The following is a 24,674-nucleotide window of genomic DNA, read 5'->3' on the forward strand; positions in this document are numbered from 1 at the left end:
GTCCCATATATTATGTTGCCTAGTGATGTCATAACCGTATTAGTTATACAACAATATGGCTTGCACAGAATGTATTTGCATTGTTAAAGAAAGCACAATCATAATGCCTAATACAAGAGAAACAAAACCAAGAAGTTGCAATAAAAAATGTGTCAAGTTAAGATGCAGCAATATCTACTGAAATTGCCTTTGGGAACTGACTTGGCTAAAGGAATGGGATCTTCTGTCTTTTAGAAATAATTCTATTTGACCCTGCAACTATGTACAAGTATAACTTAGATAAAAATGAGAACTAAATTGGAGAAGGGCTCAAATAACACTGCAAAACCATTATGGCTTTTCTGTCTTCCTGGAGTATTACCCTTTTTCCTCTTTCAAGAATGAGTTCATATCCTGCACTGGAATCAAAAACCAGTGTGATAATGCAATGGTCTTTCAGAATTGCCAGGTGACCTTCACCCCTTCCATTTCTCAGTTGCTAACATCACTGAAAGGAAGACACTAAAGGAAATGTGTGGATAGAGACCTTTGATGAGTGTTCATTGGCATTTGGGCCTTGGTTGGCATCTGACTGAGATACAGATTTAGGGTGTTATTAGTGTGGTCAGGAGCACTTCATTGCTATGGTGGGGACAAGGACAGAACCTGGCCACATTGTGTCCTTTTGCTGATAGCAATCAACAGGCTTCCCTCAGACAGTTTTTTGCAAAACTATTATGCTCAAGAACACAAAGGGGCCCAGTTAGCATTCCAAAGGGTAGGAGATCAGTGTCCTGAAAAGCAGTTTGTTATTTGTGTATATGAGAGAGAAAGGGAAGAAACAAAGTATGCATATTTATAAAGCAAGCCATATGCCACTTCAACTCAATATGCCATTTTATTTTTATCTCAATTCAAAGATAAGGAATACCTATTAATTAGTAAATCAGTTCATATATATGTATACATATATATTACCATCAAGTGTTTGGTTTTTGAAAAATTGACTTTAAAGTGCTTTTCATTTTTGACAGAACCCCAGACAATGATGAACCAGTATCTTCTTATTGGCGTGTCTTATTATTTTACAGTACAGATTTCCTATCTCTCTCTTGAAATATTTGGGACCAGAAGTATTTCAAATTTTGAAATATTTGCACATATGTAAATGATATCACTTGGATAGGGACCCAAATCTAAGGGAAAAAAAGTAATTTTTGCTTTATTTATACCTTACGTGAAAAGTCTGAAGGTAATTTTCTATACTGTTTTTAGTTTGCTTGTGTTTTGACTGTATCTCCTCCCATGTGGTCAGGTGTAGAATTCTCTACTTATGGCATAACGTTACTAACTCAACATATTTTGGAACATTTTGAATTTTTTTTTCAGTACTAGCTATCCACCACTCATCTATACCTCTCACACTTTTCTTGCACTGGCTCTTCTTGAGATCAGACTTTGATTCCTGCATTCATCTTAACCACAATTCACCTATTTCAGGATTCCCATACCTGCTGGGATGGAAGTATGCACCTTCATATCCTGTCCATTGAGAAAGAGTCTTCTGCTTGGGCTTACCTCATACCATGACCTCTCAATATTAGTTTCAGAATAGTTAGAATTATAGACATAAACAGTCAGCACACAATTATTTTACTTTTATGAATTAAGAATGGTCACCCTTTACTTCTTCCTATTATAGACAAATTATGAGTTTATTTTTTGAAGAGAATACTGATATACTACAATCTTCTGCTCTTTTTTTATTAAGCAAATACTACTGCTCCAAAATAGATGGGGGGAGGGGTTCTGTGTTTTTCTTTCTTAGCTCATGTGAGTTATACAGAAAGGAATTTCATTATTAATTTTTCACACAAGAAAAGCTATTTTACTGATTCAGATGCATTAATATTTACTGAGCACCTGCTATTTGGAAGCCTTTGGGCCAGCTGTTGTGGATTCAGTTTTAAGACATGCTTAGCCCTTGTCTTTATACAATTCATTTTGGAGAGGACAATAATGGAAGCAAGTGGCGGCAGCACAATTCAGAGAAGGAGAGATCTCTCCTCTGGGGTCAAGAAAAAGGTAGAAATGAATTGAATATCAGGAATTTGTGCTATTAGAATCACAAAATTAAGACATTCTCAGCCTCCATTCACTCTTATCTTCCATTCAGCATCTGTGTATACTTAGGATGTGTCTGGGGACACATACCTAGGACACATCACTGGAAAAACACTCAATTTCATGGATGTACAGAAAACAGCATGGATCAAAGACAAACTACCTTTTGTTTGCTGATTTGACCTTGTTTTCAGTGTTTTCCTATGCGCATGCGTAGCTCTAACACTGAGCAAGGTAGTACAGTTGTTTGACTGGGTGCTGGTGCTAGCAGTGTCTGAGGTCCCTGACAAATCCATGACATCACCAATGAGAGAGAAGTGTCACTAGAGCTAAACAGAAAATCGATGCAGACCCTTTGGCTAATTAAACATTTTTAAAAGACAGCTGTCTCTTTTCCCCTTCTTTGTCTCTCAGCAATTATAGACCAAATTTCCAAAATAATTAGTTTACCCAACCTGTCATAAATGAAGACATTTTAAAAAATTTGTTCTTGGCCGGGAGTTTGGCCTAGTAGTTAAAGTGCTTGCCTAGCATGCATGAAGAGCCGGGTTCGATTCCTCGGTACCACATACATAGAAAAAAGCCAGAAGTGGTGCTGAGGCTCATGTGGTAGAGCGCTAGCCTTGAGAAAGTCCAAGGACAGTGCTCAGGCCCTGAGCTCAAGCCCAGGACTGGCAAAAAAAAAAAAAAAAAATTTGTTCTTTAAAATTGTTCAGGAATAAGTTGTCTTAGCAGTGGCCACATTAACTGTAGTACTCTATGTACTCTCCGTCTTTAAGAAAACGTGTAGTGTACAACATGTATAGTGTACAGTTATGTCCACAGTCACAATGGTACTTACTGTGTTAACTGGAGGATCTGAAATTTTCTGATGGAGGAGTGCTTGGCAGTAGAATGCTTGCTTTGCAAGCATGAAGTCCTGAATCCAAAACTTAGTACCACCAGAAACTCCACAGAAAGCAAAATAAAAGCTAAATTTTTCCAATATGAGAAGATCATTAGTAAAAAAAAAAAACAAATACATAATAGCTGGATTTCTGTCATAGAAATTTTCAAAGAGGGCCGGGAGTTTGGCCTAGTAGTAGAGTGTTTGCCTAGCATGCAGGAAGACCTAGATTTAGTTTCTCGGTACCACATACATAGAAAAAAGTCAGAAATGGTGCCTTGGCTCAAGTGGTAGAACTCTAGTCTTGAGAAAGCCCAAGGACAGTGCTCAGGCCCTGAGTTCAAGGCCCAGGACTGGAAAAAAAAAAAGAAAAGAAAAGAAACGAACAAAATGGAATATTCAAAAAGATGCCGGGCATGGTGGCTCATGCCTATAATCCTAGCTACTCAGGAGACTGAGATCTGAGGATTGAGGTTCAAAGCCAGCCTGGGCACTAAAAAGTCCATGAGACTCTTATCTTCAATTAATCACCAGAAAACCAGTTGTGGCACTATGGCTCAAGGGGTAGGGCAGTATCCTTGAGCTGAAAGAGCTCAGGGACAGCACCCAGACACAGAGTTCAAATACCACAACTTACCAAAAAAAAAAAAAAGAAATTTTCAAAAAGATAAATACTTGATATATGTTTGAATATTTGATATAACCAATTGCTGATTTTCTTTATATTTTATTTGAATTACTGTCTCCTCTACTGTCAAATGACCCAACAGTGCTGTTCCTAAATTGCAAAGTTTCCTGATTCTTGCTGATAGCACTTTGAAATGTATCAGGGACTTCAGTGAAATGTACATGTATGGGATCAGATGTTCTTATTCTTCATGATCCTTACTAGCAATGCCTGAAATGATTAAAAATGTGTAGTTTTCTTTAAGTCTATCCATTGTGATTAATGTAATTGCTCCAGCTTTTCTCTGCTTATTCACATGGCTAATTATGGATTCATCCAGTATTAGAGCCAGGAGAAAGATCTATAAAATTACTTATTCCTACTATCTCCTTTTTAGTCCAGAGAATCAAGCCTTTTCCTGATAAGACTAATACAAGAAGTTAATGCAAGAGCTGGGACTAGACTTCTACTCAATTGGGAACTAAGGAAGAATAGAAGAGAGCTTACATTTCTGCTCAAGGACAAATAAAAAGGCCCTGCCATCCTTTGAGGAAATCACAATTGAGCAAGCTCATTACAGAATTGTCTTCCGGTTTCTAGTCCCTTCACTTGTTCATGCCTCTTCACTGGAACAGGAATAGTGAAAAACACTTAGTAAAAGCTGGGCATGGTGGCTCATGCCTGTAATCCTAGCTACTCAAGAGGCTGAGATCTGAGGATCTTGGTTCAAAGCCAGCCTGGGCACTAAAAAGTCTGTGAGACAGTTATCGCCAATTAACCACCAGAAAACCAGATGTGGAACTGTGGTTCAAGTAGCCTTGAGCTGAGGAGCTCAGGGACAGCATCCAGGCCCAGAGTTCAAGTCCTACAACCAACCAAAAAAAAAAAAAGACTTAGTAAATACTACTTCCGCTTGTCCCTCTACACAGTTGTAAGTAAGGTGAACTACATTTGCTTTGTTCTCCCTGGGCTTTCTTGTTTACTGATGACATTCTACCACTTTGACTTATCCCTCTACTTTCTACCACTTTGACTTATCCCTCTACTTCTCGCTTTTTGCTGGGTAATTGGAGATAATAGTTTTAAGTATTTGGCACTTTTGGTGGAAGTATAAACTTTTTCAACCACTATGGAAAGCAATATGACAGTTCCTCAAAGAATAAACATAGAGCTCCCCTATGACCCAGCAATTCTACTCCTGATTAATGTCATAGTGAAGAGAAAGCCATTGTGTTTAGCTTTATGATGGTGATCAGTGATGGAACTTGGAAATGATCATTGTTGAAGAGGTGAAAGCAAAATTAGAGTGGACTAGAAAAAAAGTGGAGGAGAGGAAATGGAGGAAGTGAGTGTCCACTCAAGAGAAGTGCAAATTGTTTACACCTGTAATCCAGACTCTTTAGGGAGCTGAGAACTGAGGAGTGAGGTTCAAAGCCAGCCCAGGCAGGAAGGTCTGTGCAATTCTTATCTCAAATTAACTGCCAAAAAAACTGTAAGTGGAACTGTGGCTTAAGTAGTAGAATGCTAGCCTTGGAGGGAAAAAAAAGTTGAATAACAGTTCTTGGGCCCTGAGTCCAAACCCTGGGGGGGGGGGGAGTGGTAAGGAGGAAGAGGGAAAGAGGAGGGGAGGGGAGAGGTAAGCTCCAGTACACACACGCACATGCACAAATGGGGGGGGGGGCACGAGGGAGGGGAGAACATAAACTTTAGTGTGTTTAAAAGTGAAAGCACATAGCCTGTAATCCCAGCACTTAGAAGACTGAAACAGGAGAATCAGCAGGTGAGAGTAGGAGAGGCTGACTTCGTGGGAGGGTTGATGGACATGGTGCAGCCTTCCTGAGGGAGCATGACATCTCTATATCCAAAGACAAAGGAGAGCTTGAAGGGTAGGCAGACAGAACAGGGTGGCCCATATGCTGCAAGCCTCTCCATTAGGCAGTCAAAAGGCCTTAGAATCCGCTGCAGAGCTTGTGTTCTCTCTGGGAAGTAAGTACAAGGATTCTCCTGAATATTAATGAACAGGAGACTGGATCACAGTGCAAAGAGGAGTTGTTTTAGTATTAGAGAACCTTTGATGGAGATATGGGCTGAACAGAGAAGCACAGTAGTGTAAAGGCCAGCACTGGATATGGGTGCTGGTGACAGGGGGTGGGGATGAGTTTCTACCACTTGTTTTTCCATGCTGTCTGGTGGCTCTTATTCATCTCAAAATTCTTTTACTAGGAAAGGTTGTATTGAACTAACCTCTTCAGGAGTCATCTTGTTCAATTAGGCGCAAATATCTTTTACAATAAATTAAAAAGGAAAGGAGAAACATTCTTATTAGTTTGCGTAGATTTTCTTCTTGAGCATATCTTCAACACAGATCTAAATAAGCCATTGTGATTTTCATGGACTTCTTCTAGCTACCTATTTTTTTTTTAGTTCATAAAGCTTTTTTCAGGCCACTTCTAATCTCTATCAGCCCTTTTATTACTTTTTATTTGTTATATTTTCCCTATCCCCACAGCATACTGCAAACAATATTATTATTTCTGTCTTATATGCATATTATTACTTTAGCTTTATAGGGACTTCCCTGCTAGTGGCAACATGTAGTTTATGAAATCTGACAGTCACCCTTATAACACCCCTGTGCTATCAATATGTTAAAGCTACTCCAACAGCAACATTGAAGAGATCACCACATGGTCATTTCCAAAGCTTCCCATTGCCCTGGCATTGGCCTTCTGGTACCTGGTTGAGGGAGCGTTGCTTACCCAGGTTACACCCGTTGTTGGCTTTTACCTTGTGAACTAATTCAAGAATAGGTGTCTCTCCATCCAGATGTGTGGAGTTGTAATTCTCCTCCAGGTATCAGAACTATAGTTATCTAAGAAAATGAGGTTAAATAGCCATTTTTCTTGTGTAATGGTCAGAGGGAAGATTCTCGGGTTATGTTGCCTTGGTTTGATTTGAGTTCTGAGTCTGCCTCTGGCTTGTTCTTTATAACCCTGAGTGGTTTGTGACTTCTTTGTGCTCAAATATCCTTCTCTACCAAATAGAGAGATTTTCCTCCTCATCTCATGTGAGGATTATAGGGATTAAATGAGTTAATTTACATCCGGCTCTTAGAATGATGCTTAGTGCATAATAAGCACTTAATAAATCCTGTTATATCAGCTTATAGGAAGTGATGATGCTTCAAAGTCTGGTATCCTCCGCTATTCCACTTGTTGGCATTTAATTTAGGAAACACTTTGTTTTAGCCAGATGCAGCTCTAAAAGTGGGTTCTTTTACACCTAGTTCTTCACATGCCTAAAGTAATATGGTACACAATAGTAAGACTGTATGGTATGTGAAAATTTGCTTATCTTCTGCCACATATGCAATAATTAGTATTTAATCCTTTCATAGAAACATCCCCTCCCCTAATAAGGAATTGAATAGTGCTTTAGTGTAGGGTGTGTCTTTAGCCAGCTTGGTACAGATAAAAACATTTTATTTTGCAGCCATTTTAGGCCATTTAGCATTGGATTCAAATGACTAAACTTTCAAAAAACCATATTCTTCCTCTATTCCTTCAGATGGAATCGATTGCTGTGGACAAGCAGCCTTACTCAAAGCCACTCCACGCTAGCTGAATTGGAGAGCTCTGGCATTGTCATTGGCACCCAGTGGATAGCCTTTTCTAGCATCTAGTGTCACTAACAACTCAGAGAATATTTCTCTGAGAGCAGAGGCAGTGCACTCCAGTGGAGAGAACTGGAGTGCTTAGAAGAGAGGAGAGGAGGGATGCGAGAAAGCTTAAGAAAGGCAGAAGCTGGTGAGGAACAAGTGGTAGCAGGGTGCGAGGCAAACGTGGTATTCCTCCCAGCCCAGCTACTCAGAAGCTTTTTCCCAGTGGCAGGAGAGATGAGGCAAACCCTGATAAAGGGACTGCGAAGATGTCTGAAATGGGTTGAGAGGAGCGATATAGACATGGAACTGAGTTGGCCCAGCCCTCCCCAGTAAACACCCAGGGATCATTGCTCCAGCACTGTTAGCTCCTAGGCCATGTAGGCTTGCTACTGCAAGTACAAAGGGCAGACTGTCCCCATGCTGCCAGTGAGCATTTTGATGATCCTACCAATGATGACTCTGTGGAAAGCCTGTAGACCTTGCCTTCCTCATCTTATCCTCCACTCTCCTCAGCCCCTTTGAGCTACCTGTGCTCTGTATTCCTTTGCTCTCTTCCAACCCTCTGGTCCTCCTCCCTCCTAAGCCCCCTTTTCCTCTTCTGTTCCTCCTGCTTTCCTCTTTTCCCTCTGACCTTCCATTTTTCTCTTTCTTCCCTTTCCCTCTGTTCCTCTCAGCCTCTCCTAGGCTCTCTCAATACTCCTTAGCTCCCCTGCCCCTCCTTAGCCACACTGTGCCCCCTCAGCACCCCTCTGCCCTTCTGTTCGCCCTCAGCCCTCAGCTACCCTCTTTTCCCCTCTGGCTTCAGTCTCTTTTCTTCCTTCCTTTACCCCTGAGCCCCTCTTATTCCCTTCTCTACTGCCACATCCTTAGTCCCTTGAACTCTACCCCTTTGCTGGCAGTTTGGCCATGGAAAAGCAATCTGAACACAAAATAAGTAGCAGCTTTGGGGTTTTAAAGAGAAAGGAAAACTTTTTTTTTTCCTTTTAGAAACAGAAAAGTTAATGTCTCTTGTGTCAATTCACTCTTAAGTTTCCTGAAATTTTATGCTGAAAATAGGAGTTCCCCTGTGTCTGAAGAGTAGAAAGGTGGAAGTCAAAGACAATCTGCATGGCTGAGAGTCAAATGGACCCACCCCTCAGTCCCACAGAGGAAATGCCCTCTAAGTACCCAGGCTACACTGAGGCTCGGGGTCCAAGAGACCCCAAGGGCTGGAGAACAAGGCCTTCTCACCCTGCCATGGGGGCTTCCAGACCTGGGACATCTGCCCACATCTTTCCTGATTTCCTGGCCATTTCCGGATCCCAATATTGACTTCCCTTGATTTCCTCCACTCTACTTTCAGTGAATAATTGATTCATGAAAAAGCTTCTTGTCAACAGCAATAATTCTGCCACTGCAAATATTCTATTTATGGTTGGTTCCAGATTTGCCTGTTCCTTGTAGAATTTCATGTGTTGATTATGGGGCCTCATCTCAGGTATCTCTGGACATTGTGAAAGCTTCCTCACAGAGGGGTTTTAGAACAGATCCCTTTAGATTCCTAACAGCTCTAGTGCACAAGGACGAAGAAGGGGTGAAAGAGTAACCTCACTTCTCTTCAGAATCAGATACCATTTCCTTAATAATTTGCTTCTTCTGAGTCTTAGTTTCCTGTGTCCTTTCTTACACCATGATGCAAGGTTTGTTTTGTTTGTCTTGGCTTTGTTTTCTTTTTGTTTGTTTCTTTAAAGAGACAATTTGTGGGCTGGGAGTTTGGCCTAGTGGTAGAGTGCTTGCCTAGCATGCACGAAGACCCGGGTTCAATTCCTTGACACCACATACATAGAAAAAAGCTGGAGTGGTGCTGTGGCTCAAGGGTAGAGCTCTAGCCTTGAGAAAAGTCCAAGGACAGTGCTCAGGCCCTGAGTTCAAGCCCCACAACTGGCGAGACAGAGAGAGAGAGGTGGGGGAGAGAGAGGGAGAGAATTCGTTATGAGGATGTCTGCTTGGATTTCTGTTGTTGTTTCTGGGGGTTGAATTCAATCCCCTTAACATTTACTCAAGGCTGTTGCTCTAACACCTGAACCACATCTCTACTTCGATCATTTTGCTGGTTACTTGGAGATAAGAATATCATGCACTTTCCTGTCCAGCCTGGTTTCAAACCAAAATTCTCAGATCTCAAACTCCTGAGCAGCTAAGATTGCAAGCATGAGTCACAGTACCTGCCTAGTCTGCTTGTTGTTTCAGGGCCAGGACTAATACCAGCAGGAAGAAAGGGAACTAGTGCCAAAAATGTATTTGAATATAGCATCATTCCCAGGCCATACAAGATTATTAATACAGGCAGACATCCCCAAGCAGCCAATTAAAAGCATGTGAGGAGCTTAAATGAACGACCTATCAGGTACCAAATGATTTCACAGGCTTTAGATGGCCCACAGCCTGGGCAATCCCCAGTCCCATAAGAGATTACTTTCCATTCCATAGAAAGCTTTCTAAGGAAGGTGCCGTTTGTGAGGGATCAGGTACCCATCATTGAATGTGCTTAAACAGCCAGATGGTCACCCAGGCTGTTGTCCTGAAGATGTCCCCAAGATTCATCCAGTTGGGATTCTGTTGGGTCTTCTTAGAGACTCTACTCCTGGCATCTGGAAACTCTCAGCTGATTAGTGGCTCAGAAGAAGACATAGCATGGTGGATATGTTGGTGTGTACAAGCCATGGCTCCTTAAGCCCATCAGGATTTGTCTTTTTACTTTTTTAATTTTTTTATGACCATACTGGGGATTGAACTTAGGGCCTGGGCACCATCCCTTAGTTTTTTTGCTCAGGGCTGCTGTTCTTCCACTTGAGCCATAGCTCTACTTCCAGCTTTTTTCTGGTTAATTAGGGATAAGAGTCTTATGATTTTGTCTGCTTAGGATGGCTTTGAACCATGACCCTCAAATCTGTGCCTTCTGAATAACCAGGACAAGCATGACTACTGTGTTTGAGCCTGTGGGGCACAGAATGCTGACTAGGCAAGCATTCAGGGCCATAATAAATTTGTCTTTAAAATGGAAATGATTTCTTAGAAACTCAGTACTCATATCCTTCTGAAGATCATGGAGAGGACACTGTTGAGACACAAAAGTAAAGGAATAAGTGCAGCTATTACCTGGCTGCTACTAAGAAGGCAATAAGCTTTGTAGTTTCATTACATTCCTTTTTCCCTCATGGGCAGGCTAAGCCAAAACCAAATTTCTTAGAGTGGTTATGTCGTGACTAGGAACAAAAAAGTACATAATAAATAGTTTCTGTAAACCTGAGGAGGTAAAATGCATTTAGGCATTTAGGAAGATAACAGAAATTATGCCTCTGTCTTTTTTAAAAGGGTTTTCCTTTGAGTTTTCATTATTTACTGTTTTCTTTTTCATTTTTTCACAACATGATCCTAGATCTCAAGTGGGTAAATGAAAGGCCAATCACTGCCTAGCCACATGGCAGCAGGTGACAGCTTCCTGTTTCCTCTCTCTGGCATAGCTGATGTTGTGTCTAAATGTCAACAGAGGTTTGGAGAGAAGGTAGCTCCAGAAGGTATATAGTGACCTATATAGTAGAATCTAGATGGAGGAAAGGAGAAGTTCATGGTCACAAAAAGTCTAGGGTACCATACTTGAAAAGCTACAGTGCTTTCTTCATTTCATTAAACTTACCTGCCATACTGGTTCTTTTCTACTTGTGCTGGTCTACTAAGATAGGTGGGTTGTACAAAAAGAAAATGGTGACTTAACTAAGAATATTTATGCCTATTTCTTGCTGAAAATGAATACAATTAAGTTATCATATCTTTGTTTATTTGCTTTGCTGTTTATACAGAGCAAGATACAAACATTTGCTAGTCAGTGACCAATGCAGTATGTCAAATGTGCTTTGAGTTAGAAGAGACATCACCTAGGCACCTCTCATAAATTCACATCAGGAGACCAGCCAGCCTGGTTGTACAAAAACAGTATTGAGACCTCTTTTCTATAGCACCAGAGCTCCAGGAAACATGCAAGTTGTAAAGAGAAACAGACCAACTTAGTGAACAGTTAGCATATAACAGGTTACTATGTACCTGGCATACACAGTGCTAGACACTGACAATGCAAAGACAGACAAAGACACAAAATAATTCAAATGTCATGAGGATCATTTCCAACAAAATTACAATTTAGGAAAGAAAAAATATGACTTGGCATTACAAATAAACCCTTAAAAACAAAACAAAAGCCCTACAAAATACCAAATGTAGAGCCAGCAGCTAAATTCATTCATAGCATCACAGAATATCAGAGTATGACAAACTTTAAAACTGTGTTTCTAAAATCTGTCATTCAACAAGATGAGGAAACAGCCAGTAAGGTAGAGATACTGGCAACTTCCAGGCAATGTTTCTTTCTGGCAGTGTGTGCAATGGGCAAATTCACCTTAACTGCCATGGGTTGGGAAAGACAGATGCTGTTTCCTCTCAAAATATTTTGGCTCCTGGTGACTGACTCTTTGAACATGAGAAACACTTTCTAGTGCTAATGTAGAAGGTAGTTGCGGTATGTGGGTTTCCTGAGCTGCTGAGTGTCCCACAATCTCCCACCTGATTCTTTCCTAGCCCTTGTTCCTGTAATGTCCATTGTCACAGCACTCCTCCTTGCTATTCCCCTTCCTGGCTCCCTCAGAAGTCTCTGTACACCTACAGTAAGCAGCAGGTAGGGAAATTGATGAGAGGTTTGTAGATTTGCCTTTGCAAATCTTGGGTTCTATAGTTTCAATTCTGTTGAATTTTACGTCTAAACAGTGATTACTTGTTTATATAATGTGCAGTTTCTTTTCTGTTTGAAATATTTTTTAATTGTATTTTGTTGTCAGGATAATGTTTAGAGGGCTTACAGTTACATTTGTTCAGACAGTGGGTGCATTACTTCTCAAACCTTGATACCCATTCTCATGTTTTTGTACCCCTTTCCCTCCCAGTCATTTTGTTTTCCCCCTTCCCTTCCTGATTTCAAATAAACAAGTAAGTGTATATACAGTATACCAGGTAACAAATTCAGGTACAATAACCACATGAGATTAACCATAAGTGGAAAAAAGAGAGAGAGGAAAGAAATAACTGCACATCATACATTAAGAACAACAATCTGTTGAAATGTTTTAATAAGCAGCAATAGAAGCAAATATATCACTTCACTTTTGTATAGCAACAGATAGCATAAATAGTATTGTACCTCAGATGACACCCAGGACAGTGTTAGGGTTCTCCAGATGAACACAGGACACAGAGGGAGCTGACCAATTGTCATGTCAGTAAAACAGCCAGGGAACCCAGTGGGAAGAAGATGCCTAAAATGTGTTTAAGTAGACTGATTTTTTTGGATGTTTTTCACTGCTTGATTCAGATAAAACATTTCATCTGTTGTTATTTATGTAGAAACAGCTCAGGCACAGATGGGTGGCTTTGAAGACATATCCAAGTTTGAATTCTGGTCTTGCTTCATCTATATGAAACCTTGATTGGGTTAATTTCCCTGGGCCTCAGGTGTTTTCACACAGTGATAACAAGTTTTCAAGGTGGTTATATTCTAGTAAGATACCTTACTCAGGGCCTGGAAACACAAAGAAATGTCTGTTCCTTTTCTCCTAAGAAAAGAATCCTGGGATAAGAAAGCGTTGTTTTCTTAAAACCAAACAGGAATCTCTAGTAAGTAGCATTTCCATCTCTTTGTGAGTTCTCCAATGTGATACACGTGGTGTCCATCAACAGATCCTTTGAGAAACAAGTCATAGCATGTCAGTCACTGCACGTTATGTTCATACATTTTCGGTCTATTACTTCACGATATAAAACCATTTGTGAAGAATATATACATTCCACTTTCATGAGATACTAAATCCTTACTGTCTCTGGGTCATACTATTTACAAGAACACATTTTCATTTTTCTTGTATTAATGAATTGGAATTAAACAAAAAAAGTATGAGTATGGTGCCAGTGGCTCACACTCATAATCCTAGTTATTCAGGAAGGTGAGATCTGAAGATTGCAGTTCAAGGTCAGCCCAAGAAATAACATCTGGGACACTCTTATCTCCAGTTAACCAGCAAAAAGCTAGAAATTGATGTGTGACTCAAGAGTGGAGTGACAGGCATGAGTAAAAAGTCATATGAGTTCAAGGCCTTGAGTTGAAACTTCAATACTGACACAGAAAATCATATAAATAAAATAGTCAAGCCTCAAAGTACAGGTAAATTTAATTCTAAGAAATTTTGCAATTGAACCCTCTTTGTACAACTATTTAAAGTAACAAAATATTTTTATTGTATTTTATTGTCTGGATAATGTATAGAGAGATTACATTTACATTCCTCAGGTAATGGGCACATTTCTTCTTGAACCCTGATACCCCTTCTCATGTTTTTGTCCACCTTTCCCTCTCCCCTACACCCCCCAATCATCTTATTTTCCCCTTTCCCTTCCCTGTTTCAAATAAACAAATAAGTGTATGTACAGTATACCAGGTAACAAAAATCAGATACAATAACCATATGCAATTAACCTTAAGTGGAAAAAAAGAAAAGAAATAACTTCACATAGTACATTAAAAACAACAATCACAAAGATAAACCTCTTGTTTCTGTATCTCAGAGTTCATTTGGTTTAGAATCATCCTGTATGACCATATGTACAAAGGTTTTGATGTATTGTGATTCTCTACTAGGAGAATCTTAGATGTGTATTAATTATTACAAATGAGGGAAGCCATGAAGCAAATGAAAATAATTTTTGCACTTCGTGATTTTTCCTTCTCTTTTGCTGAGGAGAGACTTCCTGGCTATTTGTCAGCAGCTGGGCCTACCTTGCCCTCCTTTATCCTGGTCTCAGGATACTATTGTGGCTGATACATTAATATTATAGTCATGACTCTAGTATTCCCAAATCTTGCCCTTCCTGTCATCTCAGCTTCATGTGAGCTCCAGAGTCAAGTCCAAGTGAAAAAAAGCAAAAGCGGCCGGGAGTTTGGCCTAGTGGTAGAGTGCTTGCCTAGCATGCAAGAAGACCCGGGTTCAATTCCTCAGTACCACATACATAGAAAAAAGCCGGAAATGGTTCTGAGGCTCAAGTGGTAGAGCTCTAGCCTTGAGAAAGTCCAAGGATAGTGTTCAGGCCTTGAGCTCAAGCCCAGGACTGGCGAAAAAAAAAAACAAAACAAAAACAAAAGCATCCATGCTTTTCTTCATCATGTTTTCTTGATCTGTTTGCCCATTGAGGGTCATCTGAGATGTTTCCATACTTTGGCTATAGTGAATAGTGTAGCAGTCAGTGTGGTTGTGCAAGTGGCTTTACTGTGTACTGAATTTTAATTTTTTTGATAAATGCCCAAGAGTGATATTGTTGGATCACAGGGTAGTTGTATCTTTAGTTTATTGAGAAATCTTTTTTTTTTTTTTTCTTGCCAGTCCTGGGCTTGAGCTCAGGGCCTGAGCACTGTCCTTGGACTTTCTCAAGGCTAGAGCTCTACCACTTGAGCCTCGGCACCACTTCCAGATTTTTTCTATGTATGTGGCACCGAGGAATTGAACCCAGGTCTTTATGCATGCTAGGCAAGCACTCTACCACTAGGCCAAACTCCCAGCCCGAGAAATCTTTTTTAATTGCACTTTTTTTGGCCAGTCCTGGGGCTTGAACTCAGGGCTTTGCTACTGTCCTTGGACTTTTATCAAGCCTAGTACTCTGCTACTTGAGCCACAGTACCACTTACAGCTTTTTCTGCGTATGTGGAACTGAGGAATCCAACCTAGGACTATGTGCATGCTAAGCAAATACTCTACCACTAGGCCATGCTCTCGGCCCTATTTGCAAAAACTTTTTTTATTTTTCATTGTCAGGGTAATATATAGAGGGATTATAATTACATTCGCCTGGTAGTAGGTACATTACTTCTCACACATTAATACCCCTTCTCATGTTTTTGTCCCCATTTCCCTCCATCTACTCCCTCCTAATCATCTTGTTTTCCCCCTTCCCTTTCCTATTTCAAGTAAATAAATAAATGTATATGAAATATACCAGGTTAAAAAGTCAGATACAGTAACAGTATGAGGTTAACCATAAGGGCAAAAAAACAGAAGAGAAATAACATAGTGCATTCAGAATAAAAATTACATAAGATAAAGCTCTTGTTTCCATATCCTAGTGATCCTCTCATTTAGTCTCATCCTATATGACCTTATGTACCTAAGTTTTGAGCTATTGTAACCCTCTGCTAGGAGAGTTCTAGATGTGTACTAATTATTACAAATGAGGGAAACCATTGAGCCTATGTTCCTTTGGGTCTAGCTTACTTCACTTAATATGATGTTTTTCCAAGTCTTTCCATTTCCTTATGATTGGGGTGATGACATTCTTTCTGATGATAGCATAGAAGTCCATTGTGTATAAGTACCTCAGATTCTTGATCCAGTTATCCACTGAGGGTCATCTGAGTTGGTTTGGTTCCATATCTTTGCTATGGTAAATAGTGCTGCAATGAACATCATTGTGCTAGTGGCTTTAGTATGTCCCTGTTTCTGGACATTTGTGTAACTGCCAAGGAGTAGAATTGCTGGGTCATAGGGGAGCTCTATGTTTAGTCTTTTGAGGAATTGCCATACTGCTTTCCATAGTGGTTGAGAAGTTTACAATAGTGTAATAGTGATCCCTCCTGTCCACATCCCCTCCAGCATCTGTTGTTACTAGATTTCTTGATAGTGGCCAAGGGTATTCATTCTTGCTGAAAACTGCAATCACCTAGTTTTGCTGAATTCATAGGTACCTGGAACCTTTTTTTTTTAATTTTAGTGCCTTTATTATGCTTGGGAAAGTCTGCAGTCTGTGCCTAACTATATAAAAGATTATTCTCACACTATAATAAATAATGAGTGTCAGTGAACTCATTATTGTAAATCCTTAGGTAATGACTCTCTACCTTAGGGGACTTAGGGTAGCATAAGCTAAAATTATTCCATCTCAAGAAAGACCCTGAGGTGGCTGTTAAGAGTTAAATAGAACTCATTTACAGCATGTTTATCATAGTTAAATTTAACTAATTAAAGGCCTGTTGCTGGCCAACAGCTGAGAAGGAAGAAGTTTCAGCATCCATGCATTCCTTAGAAAACAAAATGAGACTCCATGTCCAAGCTTTCAGAACATGACGCAAGAGCTACTCCCACTCTGTCTCTTTCTGTCCCCAGAATTGGATATGTTTGTTCCTGAAAGTGGTTGGCTAATGAGCTTTGGATATATTGGCCTGGTGAGGTATGGCCAGAGGAATTCTCTGCCAGCATTGGACTAGGGCTCTATCCAATTCTGTCAGACTTCAGAAACTCCCTGAAGTCCCAAACAGAACCCTTAAATCCCAGATCATGGTGGTATGGATAATTTCTCAACAGACGGTAGCTGAGATCCTAGCAACTCATTCTCTTCCTACCTCTTTTCTCCAGCCAACACTGTTTGAGTTTGAGTATTATTCTTCCTGGCCATCCAACTTGGAAGAGGGTTTATTCTTGAACAAGCACAAAAGATTTCCTCAAAGAACCAGACACATGTGCCACCTTTTTAAAATTTCCATGGAGTGAACACTCTTCAGAAAGAGCTCTTCTGAATTAGGTAGCTTACTCTCTACCAAAGACATTACAGGGGCACCCATAGGGGCACACTGAGAAGAGGTGATATCTGAGCTGTTTGCTCTTACCCAAGAATAAAAGCCAGAATTCATGCCAGGTGTGGTGGTTCATGCCTGTAATCCTAGGTATGGAGGAGGCTGAGAGCTGATGATCATGGTTTAAAGTCAGCCTGGGCTCTAAAAAGTCATGAGATTCTTACCTCCAATTAATCACCAGAAAACCAGAAGTGGCACTGTGGCTCAAGGGGTAGGCGGTAACCTTGAGCTAAAGAGCTCAGAGACAGTGCCCAGGCCCAGAATTCAGTCCCACGACTAATAGGGGGAAAAAAGCCAGAAATGACAGACCTCTCCAGGGAAAGAAAAAATATAATTCTGGTTATCATGTTTCTACTCTAGAAATAAGTTCTACTTACTCAAGAGAAAGTAGCATTTGGGAAAAGTATGAAGGAGGAAAAGTAAATGAACTCAGTAACTAAGTGAAAATGGAGTTAGAAAACAGCAACACCCCATCAGTGAAGAGACTAGAGGGAAACAGAAGACAGCATTGAACTCTGGGAAATCCACAGCAGGTTTGAAGTGAAAAGCCACTTAGGCTTAACCACTGTTCCCAGAAGCCACCCTGTCATTCCATCTAGGACAGCTGCCCAACTCAGCATGCAGCATGTCCTGGTCACATTCTGACTATCTAGTACCATGACGACACAGTTTGCTCTGACAGAGCCTATTGACTCTAAGCCATGGCTGTGTCCTTTGAATTCAGACTCTTCTAAAGATCACTTTTCTGTTTTTTACTTAAATTTTGGCCAAAGAAATAAATGACATGGCATTGGTGGACAAGGTGCTATTATTATGGCTTGGATTACATAATTTCAGAACATTAACCTTTCTAAAATTTTAGTCAGAGCAATCATTTAATTGAAGCTATCAAAACAGATGGAAAATATAAAGGTTTTCTACATACACATTCTTTCTCTCTCTCTCTCTCTCTCTCTCTCTCTCTCTCTCACTGTCACACACACACACACACACACACACACACACATTTAAAAATAATATCTGTATTTTCACGGTTAGCTGAGTACGCTCAGTTCGATTCAGGACTGGCTGCAACTAGATGTATCAGAATGAGGCCACAGTGATACATGGCAGAACCGAAGTTTGGTTGCCACTGGCGACATGGCAACATGTGTTCTTTCTGTTCTTGCCCTGGAGTTTAGAGACACCATATTTTGCCTTTTTAGCAAAAACATCTTTGCATCATGTAGTAGTGGAATGAGATAGGCCACTGCAATAAATTTGTCCCTGGAGGTGCTTCCACTGTGACAGAATTTGTAGCCATTTATCAGGGGAAGGTGTGAGTAATTAATATTACTGAAAACTCAAGGAGCATGCAACTGTGAAGGAATTTTATCTCATCTACCTTTACAGTTTAGTATCAAGTCTGCCTACCACCAAGTGCATCTTCCCAGTACCAAGTTGGGCTTCCTACTCAAGAGACCTCTTTCCTTACATTCATGAGGAATAGAATCATTAATGTGCTAGTTGCAAAATAAATCTGTAACAATAAGGACAGAGTTCATGTCTCATTTTGCTGGATACATGATACCTGGTGCTTCCTTATCCATTGTGATTATGGAACTGAAGTGAACTGTTTCTCCCTTCAGCCTCTGCTTCCTTATTTCTGCCATGAAGAGGAGCTATAGCCACCGTATCCACCTGTGCTTTCTTTTATCTTCTTCCTACAGCACTTCAGTAACAAGTCCATAAGTTTGGGCCTGCCTACACTGAAGGGTGTGTGAGGGGAAGCAAGAGGTGATCTGTGTTAGCAAGTATGCACTTGCAATCATTTTCTGTTTTCAGTGGGACTTGCACAGCCAGGAATCCTGAGCCCACAGCATGGATGTAGAATTCAGCTAGGCTTATGCTAGTTGAACTTGTGCTGACTCTGTGAAAGTGAGTGGCAGGCAGAAGAAACACGGGACTTTCCAAGAAACAATGCTGCTTCACTACCAAGCTCATTTATAGGCAGCGTAGACAGAGCTTCTGAAATAAGTAATTTAGCACAGAGACCTGTCAACAACTCTTTGCACCCTTGAGTATGTTTGGATTATGGGAGGTATTATAGAAACAAATGTATTTATATTTGTATCCAGGAAATAGAAGGAGTAAAATTGTGGTCTTTAATTATTTTACCTATTTAACTATAGGCATCTATAGGCATTAACATGTAGATTTTCCACCCAACAAAAATAAAGTGAGGCCAAGGTTCAGTTATGTGTTATAGTCAAACATTCACTTAAAAACCACTTGCCCGAGGATATGCCCTCCTTTATTTCTTTGTCAGTTTAAAAATGACTTTTCTGTCAGTATATTTTGTTTAAAAAATGCATCTTGATTCATTTATTCCTCTTTTTTTTTGCCTCTGAACCTAATATTGATAATGACCCAAATAGCAAACTTCCTTTTTTGCTAAATACTCTCATTCAGTTAATTAACTTCCTATAAGCCAATATATTTGGTGGAAATATTATGATTAAAAGCTACTGGTCAGATGCTAGTTGGGCTAAGTATACAGGAGACTGATAACTATATGGAAGGTTTTGGACCCACACTGAAGCAATGGGCTTGGGGTTTCTTCATTCCAGCAGCACTAGATAAGGAATAATATTTTGATAGTTGTCTGTTATGTTTTCCAAATGTTTATGGTCATTGCATTTGTTTCATAACAGTTCTGTGTGTTCTTAATTTCTTTTTGCCTAGGCTTTAATTCTTCTGAGGTGAGTGTTGGTAGGAGGTGATATTTGCCTCCTTCTAACATAGGAACATTCATAACCTACATGAGATCAGTATTGTTCAGTTCTTTAGGGAGAACTATTTTTGCCACATTCTAACATTATAAAACACTTCCATATTTGGAATGGTGGCATTTTGTACTCATGGGGATATTTTTTAAAGAAATTGTTTGGTCTGGTTCCTTCACTGTGTAAATGAAATCTTGAGACCAACAGAGACAAGGAAAATATGTAAAGTCACTAGTGATTAGTAGCAGCGCTGGGCCAGAGCTGCTGCGTGCTCAGTCGCGCGCTCTCTCTCTCTCTCTCTCTCTCTCTCTCTCTCTCTCTCTCTCTCTCTCTCTCTCTCTCTCTCTCTCTCTCTCTCTCTCCTCTCCCTCTCCCTCTCTCTCTCTCTCTCTCTCTCTCTCTCTCTCTCTCTCTCTCTCTCTCTCTCTCTCCTCTCTCTCCCTCCCTCCCTCCCTCCCCCTCTCCCTCTCCCTCTCTCTCTGCTCAGAGCTTCTTTCATTTCTTTCTCTTCCTTTGATTCTTTCTCTCTTTTTCTTGTGCTAAATTCCGAGCCTGGATCCTATCCCTGAGCTTTTTTGTACAAAACTAGAACTTAACTAAGCTAAGATTTTGTATTCTTTGTAAGGATTTTTTTTTGCCAGTCCTGTGGCTTGAACTCAGGACCTGAGCACTGTCCCCAGGCTTTCTCAAGGCTAGGGCTCTACCACTTGAGCCACAGCACCATCTCCAGCTTTTCTATGTATGTGATACTGAGAAGTTAAACCTTGATCTTCATGCTTGCCAGGCAAGCACTCTACCATTAGGCTAAACTCCCGGCCCAGTGATTTTTAAAAAGTTTTCCAAGGCTACCAGTGTAGCTCCATGGTAGAATGCTTGTCTAGTTTACACAGTCCCGCAGCACAGCATCATGGGGAAAAGTCCCTCAATCTATATTTTTAGAAGAAAATACATTGATAATATGCCACAACATTGGTGTTCAGTAAATATTTACTTAAGGTATTTGATAAAGTTTTATATATATATATATATCTACCTATTCAGTCATTTTTTTAAATGCATAGTATACTCACTGGTGGTGGATAGGTGAAGAGAGAGAGACACATTGGGTGATAATAACATATACTCTCAGTCAATATAAGGTCTTGATTATTATGTGTCCCCAGTGTATGTGGCTCTTCAAAAGGAGAAATTCTAAAAGGAGTGACAGAATTTTATACAGTAAAACCTAACAGAATTATTGTGATGAGAAAGCCATACACATCTACACAAATGAGTTATAATATTAGTATATTGTTATCCACAGTAACTGTTTAGTTGTATATGTACCAAAACAATGTTTAAAAGCATCCTGTTACACTAAGATAAATCAAAGAACTAGTATAGTAAGAATGTCACCTAGTAATCACATAGCATGCCATTGTCTTTTTTTTCATATATTTTTATTGTAATTAATAGAAGGGTTACATGATATTTTCCAGATAGATGGTGCATTAATTCCTATACATTGATACCCTTTCACATGTCTTGGTCCCCATTTCCCTCCCCCCCACCCCCATCCCTCATCTTGTTTTCCCCCATCCCCTATCCAATTTCAAATAACCAAATACAAATATATCTGATATATCAGGTAACAAAGTGAGATACTGTAACAAGGGACAGCAAAAGAGATGAGAGATAACATAGTACCTTAAGAACAACAATCATTCATTATATGGATTATGTTTGTATATCCTAGAGATCCTTTCATTTAGCGTCCTACTATAGCATGCCATTGTCTTAGATTCATGTTTCCAAGCTTCTTTTTTTATGGAAATTTATGTTTGTTTATTTTTTCAGCCAACTGTTTTAAATATTAAAGAGATTTTTCTTTAAATATTTTAAATTGGTTTATAACAAATAATATTTCTGACTTCAATCTTTTTCTCATATATTTTTATTGTAATTAATAGAAGGATTACATTATATTCATCAGATAGAAGGTGCATTACTTCACATACATTGATACCCTTTCTCATGTCTTGGTCCCCATTTCCCTCCCCCCCACCCTCTCCCCTCATCATGTTTTCCTCCCTTCCTTATCCAATTTCAAATAACCAAATACGCATTTATCCAATATATCAGATAACAAAGTGAAATACTGTAACAATATGAGATAACCAAGGGACAGCAAAAGCGATGGGAGATAACATGGTACATTAAAGACAACAATCACTCATTATATGGCTTTTGTTTCGAAGCTTCTCATAATTCATTTTGAAAGAGTAACTTAGAAAAGTTAGGAAAAGCTTAGTATAAGTGCCTGGGGCAGTTAATCCTTAGCCAAAGAAGACAACAGAAAGTTCTGAGAGGAACCTAGACTAATATATAAGCCAACACACTCTCTTCACAATGTTTTTGTTTGTTAACATGTCCAGTGAGAAATTCACTTTCATTTCCTTTTGCATGTCACACAAAATGTTTTCCTAGTCGCCTTTCCCATGTATTGAACAGCATCTTGGCCATAATTATGGCATATGCTATATTGAACCTGTGCTGAGAAACATTCTTTTTCTTCTACCTGAGGGAAATTTCACTTTTTTATTGACTGAAGGAGGCATTTAAGTATAAATTAAAATGAAGACAACTTCTGTTAAATTTGTTTAGGCCCGTATGAGCAATAATAAAACAGCATTCAACACAACTGAGTCAATTTTGTGTCATGTTCAATTGAATACAGCTTGTGTTGGTGTGCAGAAGCTCTTAACAGCACCTAAAGATGTAAGCTTCCATTATCAAAGAAGTGTACTTCCTTTGGACTTCAGGTGAATGAGGGCCTCTGTCCCTGCCTTTTTTGATGATTTTATTTATTTGGTCCTTTTTTTCCCTCTTTCCTACAGTCTCAGATTAGGTCCTAGCCTTCAGTTACATTTTGTCTTCACTAGATACAATGGTATATGTTAAACTGGATGTTGAACTGGATGACAATGGATTATTACATCCATATCTTTTGTGCCTCTTGCTGTTGACCAGGTTTTTTTTTTCTCTTCTCTTTCTCTCTCCTGATTTATCATTAAGCCATGTTTCCAATTCTAACTTTTGGCAGGTTAATTGGAAATAGGAGTGTAATGAATTTGTCTGCTGATGCTGGTTTCAAACCCTAAGTAACTAGATTTATAAGTGAACCACTAGTGCTTGGCATAATCTTCCATTTTTTAACTCATGAGGCTAACAATCAACGTATTTTGTCACATATGCCTGTATTGTCCTACTTTGAAACCTGCTTTAATTCTTCGTAATATTCTATTAAGACTATTGCAGAAAGCAGTGCTAGCTCTCAGGACATTTACAATGTCAAACTGAGGTAGTATATGCCACTTGCCTTGTAACAATATATTAAATGATTGCAAGTAGGATTTTATATGGAAAAGTCACAAAGCAATTTAAAGTTTCTATATGGAACTATATTTCTGAATGTAAAAGTCTCATTCCATTCAGTTATCTATTAAGTTCTCCCAAACTTAATAGGTCTTAGTCTATGCTTTTATTTCATATTAGGGAAATAAAATCTTGTAGTCAACCTTCACTGTTCACCTCATCTCAGGCTGACAAGATTTTTCTTTCTTCACTCTGAGATTGTCCTACTTTATGCAGTCAATATGGGCAAACTTGCACCTGGGTAAATATTTCAATATTTACCTAGTACAAAAAAATATTACATTTGAGAAGAAAGCAGAATACACTGATTCCTAGGACAACAAAGAGATGATTGATCTCAAATTTGGATTCATAAATCTGATTGTTCTTGATTGATTTAATGAAATGTTATTTTTTAATCATTAAAATATGCTAAATATTCTAAATTTTAAATTACTCTGGCATAATGAACATGCATGTAGCTGAAGATGATTCACTTGTATCTCAATCTGTGAATTATTACATTCCTACTTAACCCATATGTTTTGCTTTGTTTTCATATGGGCATGCTTTACAAGCTGCCACTAAAATTAACCATTATTCAAAAGGACTGATCTATAGAGACCTTAAATAACCTTTATGTTTAGCCTGTTTTCATCTCCTGCCTCGTTTTGCAAGGTGTTCTCTTCCTGCCTTTCTCTGTTACAGGCACTAATGCCCTGCCCTGCTTTCTACCTTGCTCCACAATAGCTCAAAAACCTGGCAGTAAATCAACACAATAAAGTTCTGTTAGCCAGACTCTGGTGAATTTAGGTGACATGTTCCCACTACTTTATAACTACCGGTGCATAGCAGAACAGTATCAGCTGTGGAGGATCACATCTTGCAGGTACTAGGTAGTTCCTTGTCAGAGACAAGCTGCTTTGGGAAAGTAACCTGGCTTTAGGAGGGATCATAACTTAAAGGGATCCAACAGAGAGGCCCTTACCTAAACTCTAATGTTTGCTAGTCCTGGTTGGAGTTACCTGAATTATGTTTCTTTTTTTAATTTTTTATTGTAATTAATAAAAGGGTTACATGATATTTGCCAGATAGAAGGTGCATTAATTCACATACATTGATACCCTTTCACATGTCTTGGTACCCATTACCCTTCCCCCCAATCCTCCCCCACCTGTCTTGGTTTTCTCCCCTTCCCTATCAAATTTCAAATAACCAAATACAAATAAATTCAATATATCAGATAACAAAGTGAATTATGTTTCTTTTAAGGGCCGGGAGTTTGGCCTTGTGGTAGAGTGCTTGCCTAGCATGCACAAAAACCCAGGTTCAATTCCTTGGTACCACATACATAGGAAAAAGCCAGAAGTGGTGCTATGGCTCAAGTGGTAGAGCTCTAACTTTGAGAAAATCCAAGGACAGTGCTTGCTCAGGCCCTGAGCTCAAGCCCAGGATTGGCATATATATATATATATATATATATATATATATATATATATATG

At 39.4% G+C, this 24,674-nt stretch overlaps 1 protein-coding gene across 6 annotated transcripts in view; it reads left to right on the forward strand.

Moving 5' to 3' along the window:
• The window catches only part of Fars2 (phenylalanyl-tRNA synthetase 2, mitochondrial), a 393,632-nt gene that overhangs the window by 293,049 nt on the left and 75,909 nt on the right, over positions 1-24,674 (forward strand). The window contains exon 9 of one of the 6 annotated variants that reach the window (XM_090356420.1): positions 4,054-5,242. The exons of the other annotated variants lie outside the window; for them this stretch is intronic. The gene's annotated coding sequence lies outside the window, so the exon portion shown is untranslated. Of the gene's footprint in view, positions 1-4,053; positions 5,243-24,674 lie in introns of those variants that run through there. 6 annotated transcript variants of the gene reach the window in all.

Source organism: Megascapheus bottae, chromosome 22 (assembly GCF_031878675.1).
Source record: "Megascapheus bottae isolate mThoBot1 chromosome 22, mThoBot2.hap1, whole genome shotgun sequence".
NCBI lineage: Eukaryota > Metazoa > Chordata > Mammalia > Rodentia > Geomyidae > Megascapheus > Megascapheus bottae.